The sequence below is a fragment of the Carcharhinus amblyrhynchos genome, chromosome 11 (genome assembly GCF_965287045.1).
Source record: "Carcharhinus amblyrhynchos chromosome 11, sCarAmb.v2.hapA, whole genome shotgun sequence".
In the NCBI taxonomy this organism is placed as follows: Eukaryota; Metazoa; Chordata; class Chondrichthyes; order Carcharhiniformes; family Carcharhinidae; genus Carcharhinus; species Carcharhinus amblyrhynchos.
The window spans coordinates 36,036,844-36,048,169 of record NC_137334.1 but is presented as its reverse complement, the minus strand read 5'-3'; the positions used below and the strand labels follow the sequence as shown (position 1 = coordinate 36,048,169).

Sequence of the window (11,326 nt, the reverse complement as noted above, 5' to 3'; positions counted from 1 at the left end):
GTTCCAGTTTTATTGCAGAACAAGCAGAAGTCACGCAAAGTTTGAGTTCTGCAGTACAAGCTCAGACTAATATGAAATCACAGCCTGTTGCCACGTAAGCCCAGCTTGATGTAATGCAGCCCTTGCTATCATCATAGCTGTGGATACCAGGGCTCAAGAAGACTTGCAGACACTCACAGCAGTCCAGCAAACTGTGCTGCAACAGATTACTTGAATTGGTGAAATGTATTCCTTCGGGAACAGCCTCCGTGAAGCATGAACCTGCCATCCTCTCTCTCAGGGTGGCTGCATTCATACTTCCACCACTGCCACTCCACCTGCGCCCTTGCTGCTGCCTGTCAGATAGCTAGTCCAGACTCTTGACACCCGTGCCAATGTGGTGCGTCCCAAAGTTAGACTCTTAAGGCCCGGAGCCACTTGAGGACATCCTGTTAGACCATCTATAGTCTCCCCTTGTGAAATAAACAATCTTTTACTATAATGTAATAGTTTTCCATAAATGGATATAATGATTTTTCAAAGGACTGAAAGGGTCAGCTCTCCCTACTATTTCCGGAATGCTTTCCCATAGGCTGATCACTCCTTGAGAAAAATAAAACTCACACTATTTTATCTGAGCAAGAGACACTTAAACTGAAGAGCTACAGTGAAAACTCTATTTTATAATCAATCTAAATATGTAAATTAAGACACTTAGGAAATATATTGTGCCTTTTATTATAATTAGCATTTATCACAATTTTCACATAAATTGCACGCATTACGAGCAATTAAAAAAAGGTGCAATGTCTAGATTTTTTCCTTTTGGTTGCAGAGGACATGTTCCTGCATCTGAATTTATATGAAACTTCTAGCAAGCATAAGTGAACCACATTGCAAACCCAACCAACACTTTTCAATTTGTTGTTAATGTAATGGTGAATGAAAGAGCTGATGAAGGTGCAGCGTACCAAAAGCCCACGAGTTTTTTTTTAAACTTTATTCCAATCCAATCAAGTCAAATTAAAGCCAATTCAGAGTCCCAACAAGTTGGGACATTCCCGATCCAAGCTGACAAGACAGGACTCTCACCTCCTGTCTTGGGCTTGACCTACATGTTCCAAGCTGATTGGAGTAGGTGTAGCTCCACCTCCAAGGCTTGATCTAAGTTGCATCTTAGCCAAAAGGCTAAGATGCCACTTTAAAAAATTGCTTCAAATGAAGCTCAAATGTAACCTAATGGCTCCAACCAAGTGCAGCATGTTGATACTACACTTGATCTTAGCCAAGAGGCTGAGAACCGAAAGCCCACGATTCCAAAGAAACCTGTTGGACTTTAACCTGGTGTTGTCAAATTTCTTATTGTGCCCACCCCTGTCCAACATCGGCACCTCCACATCAATGTGATTCTTAGCACACTCAACACACTCTTTTCCAGCAATCAGAAGTTATTTTATATATGTTTCAATCTGGTCCATTTCAGGTGGGCTTATTTACATATACCTTTTGAAGACGATTAACTGATCACCTTTTTTTTACGGTAATGAACATTGCCTCCAAATTTTATAGAGGAAGCCCTTCAGTTTTCTTGTCAGTAAACTAAATCCAGCAGCGTTTCACCAATTCTGCTTCCACTGATACTCATAACCATCTCTTTTGCTCTGTTATTTCCTTTGCCACGTTACGCAGCGAAAGCAGAAGTGATTCAACTGACAGGTGTAATCTTTATTACAGCAGTAATGAAAAAAAAATCTGCACATGACTTCTCTAATGATGCACACGAATATATAATTAGAAAGTGTAGCTTTTGGCAGGTTGTGTCAGAAATCAGCAAGCATCTCCCCAGAGAGTGCGTAAAAGCCTATTTTATTGAAGCAATGCACTGTAATAGAAATTTCATTTTACACATGAATGTGCACTGTATGGTAGTCCTTTTTCTATTCATTCATCAACTGCATTCTTGCATCAGGGAATTAATCCAACAATGGAGCTTAAAGATTTATGTTTGCCAGTCCTGCAAAATATCCTTAATCACTTGAACATATCTTCTCTAAAAGTATTTTAAAATAAAATCAGAAATATCCATTGTGTGCAGGCTGCTGTACCATTTAGCCTTTTGAACATATTTGTTTTTTTAATCTATATTTCTGAAGTGTGTCTTAAACATTTGTCAATTCTTTCCTTATGTCTCAAGATACCACGTATTGCTGGCTGATTTTCTAATTATGAGATAGCTAGTATAGTATCTAATCGCACTTTTCATTGGACAAGGCTCTTTGGAATGATTAATATATTAGAATATTTGGCTGTACCAATTCAATGCAGGAATATGAATTAGTGAAGACTTGTTATCTGCAGGGTATGGGTTTTGCATGTGTCTGGTGGGTTATAACAGTGCTGAGCTGGAACTGAATAAAAGTAGTACACTAGTGCACAGTAGTAGAGAGATTGTATTGTTGCAGCTCATAACAGCACCTACAAAAATTAAGATAATTAATTCATTTTAATAGGCAGGTACCACTGATGATAATAGATGATCAAGTTACCTGTTTTGCTGGCCATGAAGGTCACAGGGAATCATCGACAGATCTCCCCGTGGGCTTTGTGGAGTATGAGCTTCCAATGAGAAGTGAACAGCGAGGGTTTTTAGGTAGGCTTCGAGGTGTAAAGTGTCTAGCTCTAAGCCGCAGGTGTGACCCTTCTCTTTGGTGCACAATAAAGGGTGTTTGGTGATGGGAAGCTGGCATTTGGCTGAATTACTACTGCACTATGAAAGTGAAGCACAAACAGAAAACCTCAATCTGCAATGAGCTGATTAACTGAATCAGGGTGACTTATAGAGACATTGAATGTGGTCTCATGCCATTGAGTTAGAAGAGAAGAAAAGCATCCAAGACTCCAACACCTGATCACTATTCAGTGACCCCTCTTTGAATGTGGATGTTTTCAGGTCCAGGATTGGAGTTGGTTGTGATGATGAATATATTCTTCCACGACTCATTAGTCTGGAGTGAGCTAGTGGGGCCTTTAATTGTTGATAAATCAACATGAGCCAACACCTGTGCACAATCAGAGAATTAGTGGTATTTTAAAACTTACCACAGTCCATTGGAACACAATTGCACTATGTCAAAATTACTCAGGAGAGCCAGAGTTACTCCTGTTTGGCAGCCACTTGGATTTTCTGGCCACATTCACCCCAAGACCGGAAAATCCCACCCGAGACCAACGGACCTGTACACGATTCCCATGGTAGGGAGGATGGGGAAATTCTGCCCAGCTCCTAGAAACTGGCTCAAAATTGCAGATAAAGAGACTCATGACTTTTGTGTAACCTGTCAGCTGGAATAGGGTCAAGGCTTAACACAAAGCTTAAAGGAGATAAGAGTGAAAAAGCAGGAAAGAACATGTTGAACGAAACCATGAAAATTAAAATATGAATTCTGTAAGAAACAATATAACACTGACAAAGTTGTTTATGCCCCTTGTCAATTATTTGAGAAACTGATATCATTGTTGGATTTAATAAAATCTGATCATTAATGCAGAAATCTACAGTCGAGATCTTTCCACCTCCTGCAGAGAAAGAAATGACTATTGTTGCTAAAGAATTACAGCCATCATTGAAGTACAGTTTCCCTGCTTGTCACCTCATGCTGTATATAACCACAGGACTCTATGCCTGTGGGTAACTCAACACGCTCATTTGATTTACAGATTATGTACTATTAACATATGTATTAATGAGTTTCCTTTTGTCTGAGCTGAGGGTGATGGATAAAGATTTTAATTAGTACTTGGATTAATATATCTGTTGAATAGACCTCTTACTGATACACTTAAGAGGAACTCATAAAGAATACTTTGCAATACAAATTAACTCAAATGGCAAACAATGGCCTTTTCTCCTACACAATTTTTCTGACGTCGGTTGAGGGTTCTTAGCATGTATAGTTTTTGGAGGGCTTTTCAGTCTGCAAGACAGCATTCTATGAGCAAGACCTGTTTTACTGGCGCTCCTGTTTTCATTGTTATTACTGTTATTACTATTCCGCTGAGTTACTATTGTCATTAAACTCCTCAACAAAGCCCATGAGGTTGGCCTCTTGGAATATGAGCTCCCTGATTGAGGTAGGATTGTCTGCCCAATCAGGGAATCTCACCTATGTATTGAAGAGTGTCAGGGCTATTGACACTCTGGATTCTGACTTTGTCCCTGAAGGAGTGGAATTGAGTTTATAAATAAAGGGAATCTGGTGAAGGGATATCAGCCTCTAAGGCGTTATTTCAAATACTATGGGCAAGATTTTATGGCCTCGCTCATCCCAAAACCATAAAATCCTGCTCGAGGTCAACGGATCTTCCCATGCTCTGCCTCTCGCCCACTCCAATTCCCACGGTGGATGGGCCAGTAAAATTCTAATCTATGTGTATCTCTGCCAGGTTTTAATTGACTTAGATCCAAAGAGAAACATTGGTTCCAATTCCTTCCTTACCATAAAAAGCAAGAGTAACAACAGAGATAACATATACGTTGTTATCATATTAAGGAATTTAACTATCAGCCAGGTGACTGGTGGGGTTTGATAATGCCAGTAGATGGTAGTGGCAAAGGAGCTACCAATGTTTACATTACTCATATGGATCCTAGAGGAGCATAGCTGCTTTGCCTAGTTCTATAATAATAATTTTAGCACTTTCCTTTTCAGGCTTCTTCCACTGTGCTGTAATGTTTGATAGAACAAAGCAACCATAATGCCTGTTCCATTCAGCAGATAATTAGAACGACCTCAAGGTTCTGTGTCAGTCATAGAATCACTGTTTGAACAGATCAATGAAGATCCATCTAATGCAGGCAGGTGGCTAGCTACCCAACAGAAGGCTCCAGAGAAAAAGGTGAGGGGGGGGAGTGCACTGCCTCCATTTTAATGCCTGTAGCACTCCAGTTGCACTGGGTGGAGGGAGTTAAAATCATCCTCTATGTGTTTAGTTTCATACTGGGAAAGTTAATCAGTGAATAAAAATAATAGACTGTGGACAGCTCACCCATTTCATGCCACTAGAATAGAACTTTGTAATCACACATCAGGAAGAGTTTCAAGCAAAGGATTGAATTTTGCCTACAGATAACTTCAGCTGGAAAATTTCCCAATCCACCAGACCACTTCAATAAAAAGTACCTCAAAACATGTGATTTTTGATTCAGGAAGGAGATGTGGAATGCAGTCATGTTTTCCAATTCCTGAAGCAGAGTATATGTGGCCAACAGGGTAGGCAAGTGCTGAGGTGGGCTTGTTAGAAGGTCCTCTCAGTTTTCTGTGACAAATGGCTAACCTCTTATAAAAATACAAACTCCTGTTAATATTTTTTAAGCTGTCAATTAAACTTTGAACTCAGAACCCCTTGCTGAGATAACTATAGCTTTTGAAATTCAGCCAAGCATTCATGGGGGAAGACCCTTAAGGAAATGTCAACAAGATCTGAATTGAAGCTGCTGAAACAGATGCTGAACCAGCTGTCCTGTCAATCAAAGCAGTTCCCAGCAGAGTTTTTTTAAACAATCTCTATCAGCTGAAGCCTATTTTTTAACAGTTTGAAGAGGAGAAGTTTTTTGTAAACTTCAGATCATTATAGTTAAACGGACCTTATCAGCCTCTCAAAAGCTTTTACATCTACTCCACAGCAGTTAAGGCCCTGTTAACAAACAAAATGGGATTTGTTTGAACTCAACGCTGAGTTCAAATGTCCCTGCTGAGTTTGTGTTTCCTGCCTAAGTGAATCACACCCTTCTGCTTTTCCCCTACCAGTATAAATGGGATCTGTTGTGAACTGGGACTTCCTCATCCAAGTCTCAACAGCCATTTTTAAAGGTCAGCAGAATATTCCCGACTCCGTGAATATCCAATACAAAATGTCTGCTCCTGAATTGCCTCCAAATAATCATTTTAAAGCATAATGAATGGCAACAAAGAATAAGAAGATAAGTGTGAAAGGACTCTTTTTTTCAAACCTGTTTAGAAATTAAGTCACTTTGTAATGACATAGTTATGAAAGTAGATTTTTAAAAGGCATTTTTAAATATAAAAATCTACAGCCATTATATTTATTCAGTGCTCACAAGCGACTTATTTCTGATAATTCAAAGGATTTCAAGTTTAACATTTCATTATTTATTTATTGGAACTTTTTTTTAACCTGTGTTTCTTTTCTATAATTATATTATGCCCTTCAGATATATATTTGCTGTGCTATCTGTTGGTCCAGATGACCAAATAAATAAGTAACTGTAGCATAAAGTCAGTCAAAGGATTTGATGCACACGGAAATAATCAAGGTACTTTGCAGAGCTTAAAACAGCCAGAGGAATTTAGCTCCAGCTTTCAAAAGAATCTGCCATCTGAACAGTTAATCCCCATTTGTCAAGAACAATTAAAATTTCTGAAAAATACCGTTTCCAAACCAAAAGATATAACAATGCCAACATTGTCCAAATGAATATTTTTTTGCTCTGAAACATCATTGTCACACATGAAGGAAATGCAAACTCATCCCACTACTGCTACCAGGGAGAATGATGAATTTGGCACTCAGCCAAATCTTTATTAGAACCCTACAGTACAGAGAGAGGCCCTTCGGCCCATCGAGTCTGCACCAAACACAATCCCACCCAGGCCCTACCCCCATATCCCTACATATTATACCCACTAATCCCTCTGACTTACACATCCCTAGACACTAAGGGGCAATTTCTTAGCATGGCCAATCAGCCTAACCTGCACATCTTTGGACTGTGGGAGGAAACCGGAGCACCCGGAGGAAACCCACACACACACAAGGAGAACATGCAAACTCCACACAGACAATGACCCAAGCCCGGAATCGAACGCAGGACCCTGGAGCTGTGAAGCAGCAGTGCTGACCACTGTGCTACCACGCTGCCCAATGCAGTGGGACTGGAAAATCCAGTTGCAGGCGCTGTTGGAGAATCCAGCCTGTTCAATCTGAGCATAATTTATTACTGAATACAACCCGCCTATCCTTACCAAGATCCAACACATGAGAGATGGCAGTACCTACTCCGTATGGAGAGGCAGCTTAATTTCTTTGGATTCATCGGAATTGTGCCAACTACCAGTTGACTTCTAAACAACTTGAATGCTTTTGTCCAATTCCACAGAACACCCTTCCTCAAGAGTTAATTCAATGGATGAAATAAGGTTGCCAAATTTGGTATGAGTTTACTGTGATAATTCACCAAACTCAAAAAAGATTGAAGTTCAGATTTATTTTGAGGGTGTGGAGCATTTCTCATTGCTAGAACCTTGCCCTTGGTAGAATATAACCAATCTTCACCAACCCTTTAACCCAAATATGCTACACAGTTTTGAAACATATCACATTTGTGTGCCTTCATCTGAACTCTAAGCTTTTTTAAACGTTGGAACATTTAATTCAGCCTGTCATCATGGATCTGTCTGCTTAGAGCTGAAATGAGTATTTCATTCAAATTGCACACATCTCTCTCAATTCATAGATCATAGAACTATTCGGTCCATTGAGTCTGCAGTGACCAGAATCCCACCCCAGGCCCGATTCCCATAACCCCTTGCATTTACTCTGCTAATCCCCCTGACACTAGGATCAATTTAGCATGGCCAATCAACCTAACCTGCATATCTTTGGACTGCGGGAGGAAACCGGAGCACCCGAAGAAAACCCACACAGACACGGGGAGAAGGTGCAAACTCCACATAGACGGTGACCTGAGGCTGGAATTGAACCTGGGTCCCTGGCACTGTGAGGCAGCAGTGCTAACCACTGTGCCACCGCGCCACCTTTAAATTCCTTGAGAATTTTGTTTCATCATCCCTTGGAAAATTCCTGAGGCTGAAGAAACACTGGTTTTCCAGACCCACCAACACTGATTGTGATCCACGATGGCCCAGGGAATCGGAGTCAGAGGGAAAGCAGGTTTTGCAGCGGGTGCTAAAGCCAGCGCAACCCTTCCAGGCCGCACTACTGACACCAATCAGGTTCCCAGCTAGAGCAAATGGGAAGCCTATTAATATGCAAGTACATCCATTTAAATGTTATTAACAGATCCTTGCCATTCACGCACCTCCCCAGAAGGATCTACAGCAAGCAGGCTTTAATACAAGTCCTCACAAGTGAGGACCTGGCGTGCTGAACTACAAAGGTCAAAAAGCATAACCAATCCCTCAGCAATGAGAGGCCATCCTTCCCCCCGCCCCTCCAACACCACAGAGGTATAAGGTCCATCCGACCTGACCCACCACTCAGCACCCCCCTTCCCCCAACAGACTCCCCACTAAGTCCCCCTCCCCCCTCAGACTCCCCACTCAGCCTACCTTCACGCCAAACACCTTCATTGTGCCAACAGTGCACTGCCCCCAGCACCTTGGCACTGACACCTTGGCCTGGCAATCTGGACCCTGAGGGGGCTTGAGGAGGACTGTCCAGTGGCCATTTGCCCGGCTGCTGCCACAAGGCTGCAGAGGAAGGTCCTGTGATTCTGTGGGCTTGGGCTGAGGGCAAGATGTTGACTTCACCACTGTCCCTGGAATGGGGTGTCATTGCTGGACTGCCCCTTGTAGCCCTGGCAGACCTAAAGCTCACCCCTGGCATCGTGATTTCAAGCTGCTCTGTGATCAACATCTTCACTCCTTCATTTCAGAGAACTCTGAAGTGACTTTGAGTAATCCACTGCTGTCAGTATGTTCTATGATGTTAAGTGTACAGAATGCCTTGCTCATTCTCATTAATCAAACATATGGTCTGGAGGTCATTCTGTTGATTTGCTGTTTGTGATATTTATAGAACATAGAAAACTACAGCACAAACAGGCCCTTCAGCCCACAAGTTGAGCTGATCATATCCCTACCTACTAGACCTACCTATAACTCTCAATCCCATTAAATCCCATGTACTCATCATTTAGTATGTTCCCTTTGTTTGCTATAATGCTGTGCCTGTGTTGCAGCTAACTGGGCCTTGTCCTGGTGTCAACCCCTCTGCTCTGTGCATGGCTTTTTCCATTGGTGCTTTCAGTGCCTTATAGAGCCACACGCCATGCATATGTCATGGAAAACTAGGCAACTTCTAGGGGCATGTACTAGACTGCACCACCTGCACTGGTGTGTACTTACCCATGATGGTTGTTTCATAGTTGTGTCCGCTTTTTAACAATGCTTCCAAACTGCAATCTTTGGTTTAGCCAAAAATACCCTTTTAATATGCTTCAGTAAGAGTGGAAGCAATCACAAGCTGTATGATTCTAATAGCCAGTTCTGCTTCTAAAAATCATACTGCATATCTCTGCAGTGACTCGCTGACTGATCCATTGTCACTTTGGATCGCTGTCCAAAGGACATAAATTTAAGCCACTAATATGCAAAAATTAAGCTTAATTTTAATGGTCTTCCAATGTGGACCATACATTGCTTGGGTCCTTGAGGTCATTGTTTAACAGTTCTGATGTGTTCAGTCTGTGAAGACCCTCATTTCCAATGGCTGCTTTGACTTTGATGGCTTCTTGTCCAGTTCAGAGACAGACAGGTCCTGAAAACGTTGTTCAATCATTTGCCTGAACAAATTGAACTCAGTATGGAAGTCTGCCAGCTTCCAATTCATGGATGGAAATGTTGTATTCATCCTGTCAGTATTTACAGGAGTTTCAATTATATCTATGGCAGGATCAAATATTCAGGTCTACAATTCGTCAGGATTTAAATTCTGTGGCTCCACTTGCCTGAGGTTCCTTGAATGGCCACACCTTATTGATAGAATTAGGATTAATAACACTGTTGCTGACCCATGTTTTTGTTAGCCCTCACCCACGAAGCTGTATTTCAGTGCAATCACATCCCAATGCCCAAAGAAACTACTTAACGGCAATGAAGGTCTTTTTCAGCCTTCATCAAGCTGTTGGAGACTGTCAGTCTTCAGACGCTTTTTCTTGGTCGTGTCACAAATGTTTGATCACTGTCTGATCTGATAGCCCGCATGAGAAATGGTCGCTCCCATTAATGGAAACCTGTCCAGCATTGCACCTCACAGAGTTGGTGTGATGTCTTGTCCTTTTAAGGGGTGATCTTCTGATATGGACACATGATCCAAGGAGTCCAATTGGGAACCAGGTAGGGGATCAGCCTCCTGGAGTGAAGGTTTTTCTTCAGCTTGATCCAGGAGGAAGATGGCAGCATCAAAGCTGCATTATTCTGTAAAGAGCATGTTGTGTAAATAAACATTTATTGTATGTACCGAACTGGTGGACCCAACATTATTGTATTGATGATGAGGAAAAAGCAGCAAGTGTAGTCTCAAGATTGTGAGAAGAGAATCCTGTTGAGACTGAAGTCAGGTTGCAAAAGAGAAGTGAGCTGTGGAAATACCTTTTTTCAGTTGATGGGATCCCTTTGATACCTCCGTTGAAGACTGGGTATAATATATTGAGCGGTTAGGATATTATTTTAAGTCAAATGAAATGGAAGCGAAGGGGAAAAAAAGACAATCTAGTTAAGCACATGTGGGACTCAAGCCAACAATCTAATCCACAGCCTCATGTCTCAAAATGTGCCCAATTCAAATTAATTTGCTGAAATAGTGGATTGATAGGACACTATCACCCAAAACCTTCAGTGATTCTGCAGCATTTTAAATTCAATTCCACGAAGAGTGCCCCAGGGGAGACTATTGCAACCTACATTGCTAAGCTTAGACAAATTGCTGAGTACTGTGATTTCTGGGCCACGCTGAATGACATGCTGAGGGACGGCTTAGTTTGTGGAGTTAATCATGAGGCCGTCCAGAGAAAGCTGCTGGCAGAGAAAAGAAATTAATTTTAAAAAGGCGCTGGGAATAGCACTAGTGATGGAGAGTGCTGAGAAGGGTGCCCAAAAACTTCAGAGCACACAAAACAGTGTGGTCCAACTGTTGGAACAAAAACTGCATTCAGAAGTGGCACTGGAAGTGAAGACACCAGTTTAAGATAGGAAGCTACTATAGCAGCTAATAGAATCAGAACTTTGATTGGGTACACTGATAGACAGGGATTTTCCGGACCCACCAGTGATGGGCATCTTCACAGGTGGAATGGGAAAATTTGAAGAGCGGCTAAAAGTCAGACTGGAAAATCCCAGCTGTAAACCATGTGCACGACAAAAAGGATGTTAAAGCACTGGTGGAAGTGCAGAAAAGGTTTACAAGGATGTTATTAGAGTTCAGAGGATGTACTTATTTGAAAAGAATAAACAGACGGGGTTCTTTTCTCAGGAATAGAGAAGACTGGTGGAAGTCTTAAAAATTAGCAAGGTTTTTGATAGGGTGA

The 11,326-nt window shown here is 41.6% G+C and overlaps 1 non-coding gene across 1 annotated transcript; it reads right to left on the bottom strand.

Annotated features, from left to right (window-relative positions):
- Window positions 1–1,092: 1,092 nt before the first annotated feature.
- Window positions 1,093–1,284, bottom strand: LOC145350421 (U2 spliceosomal RNA). The gene has a single exon (XR_013888201.1). It is a non-coding gene; the product is annotated as a U2 spliceosomal RNA (small nuclear RNA).
- Window positions 1,285–11,326: the final 10,042 nt, after the last annotated feature.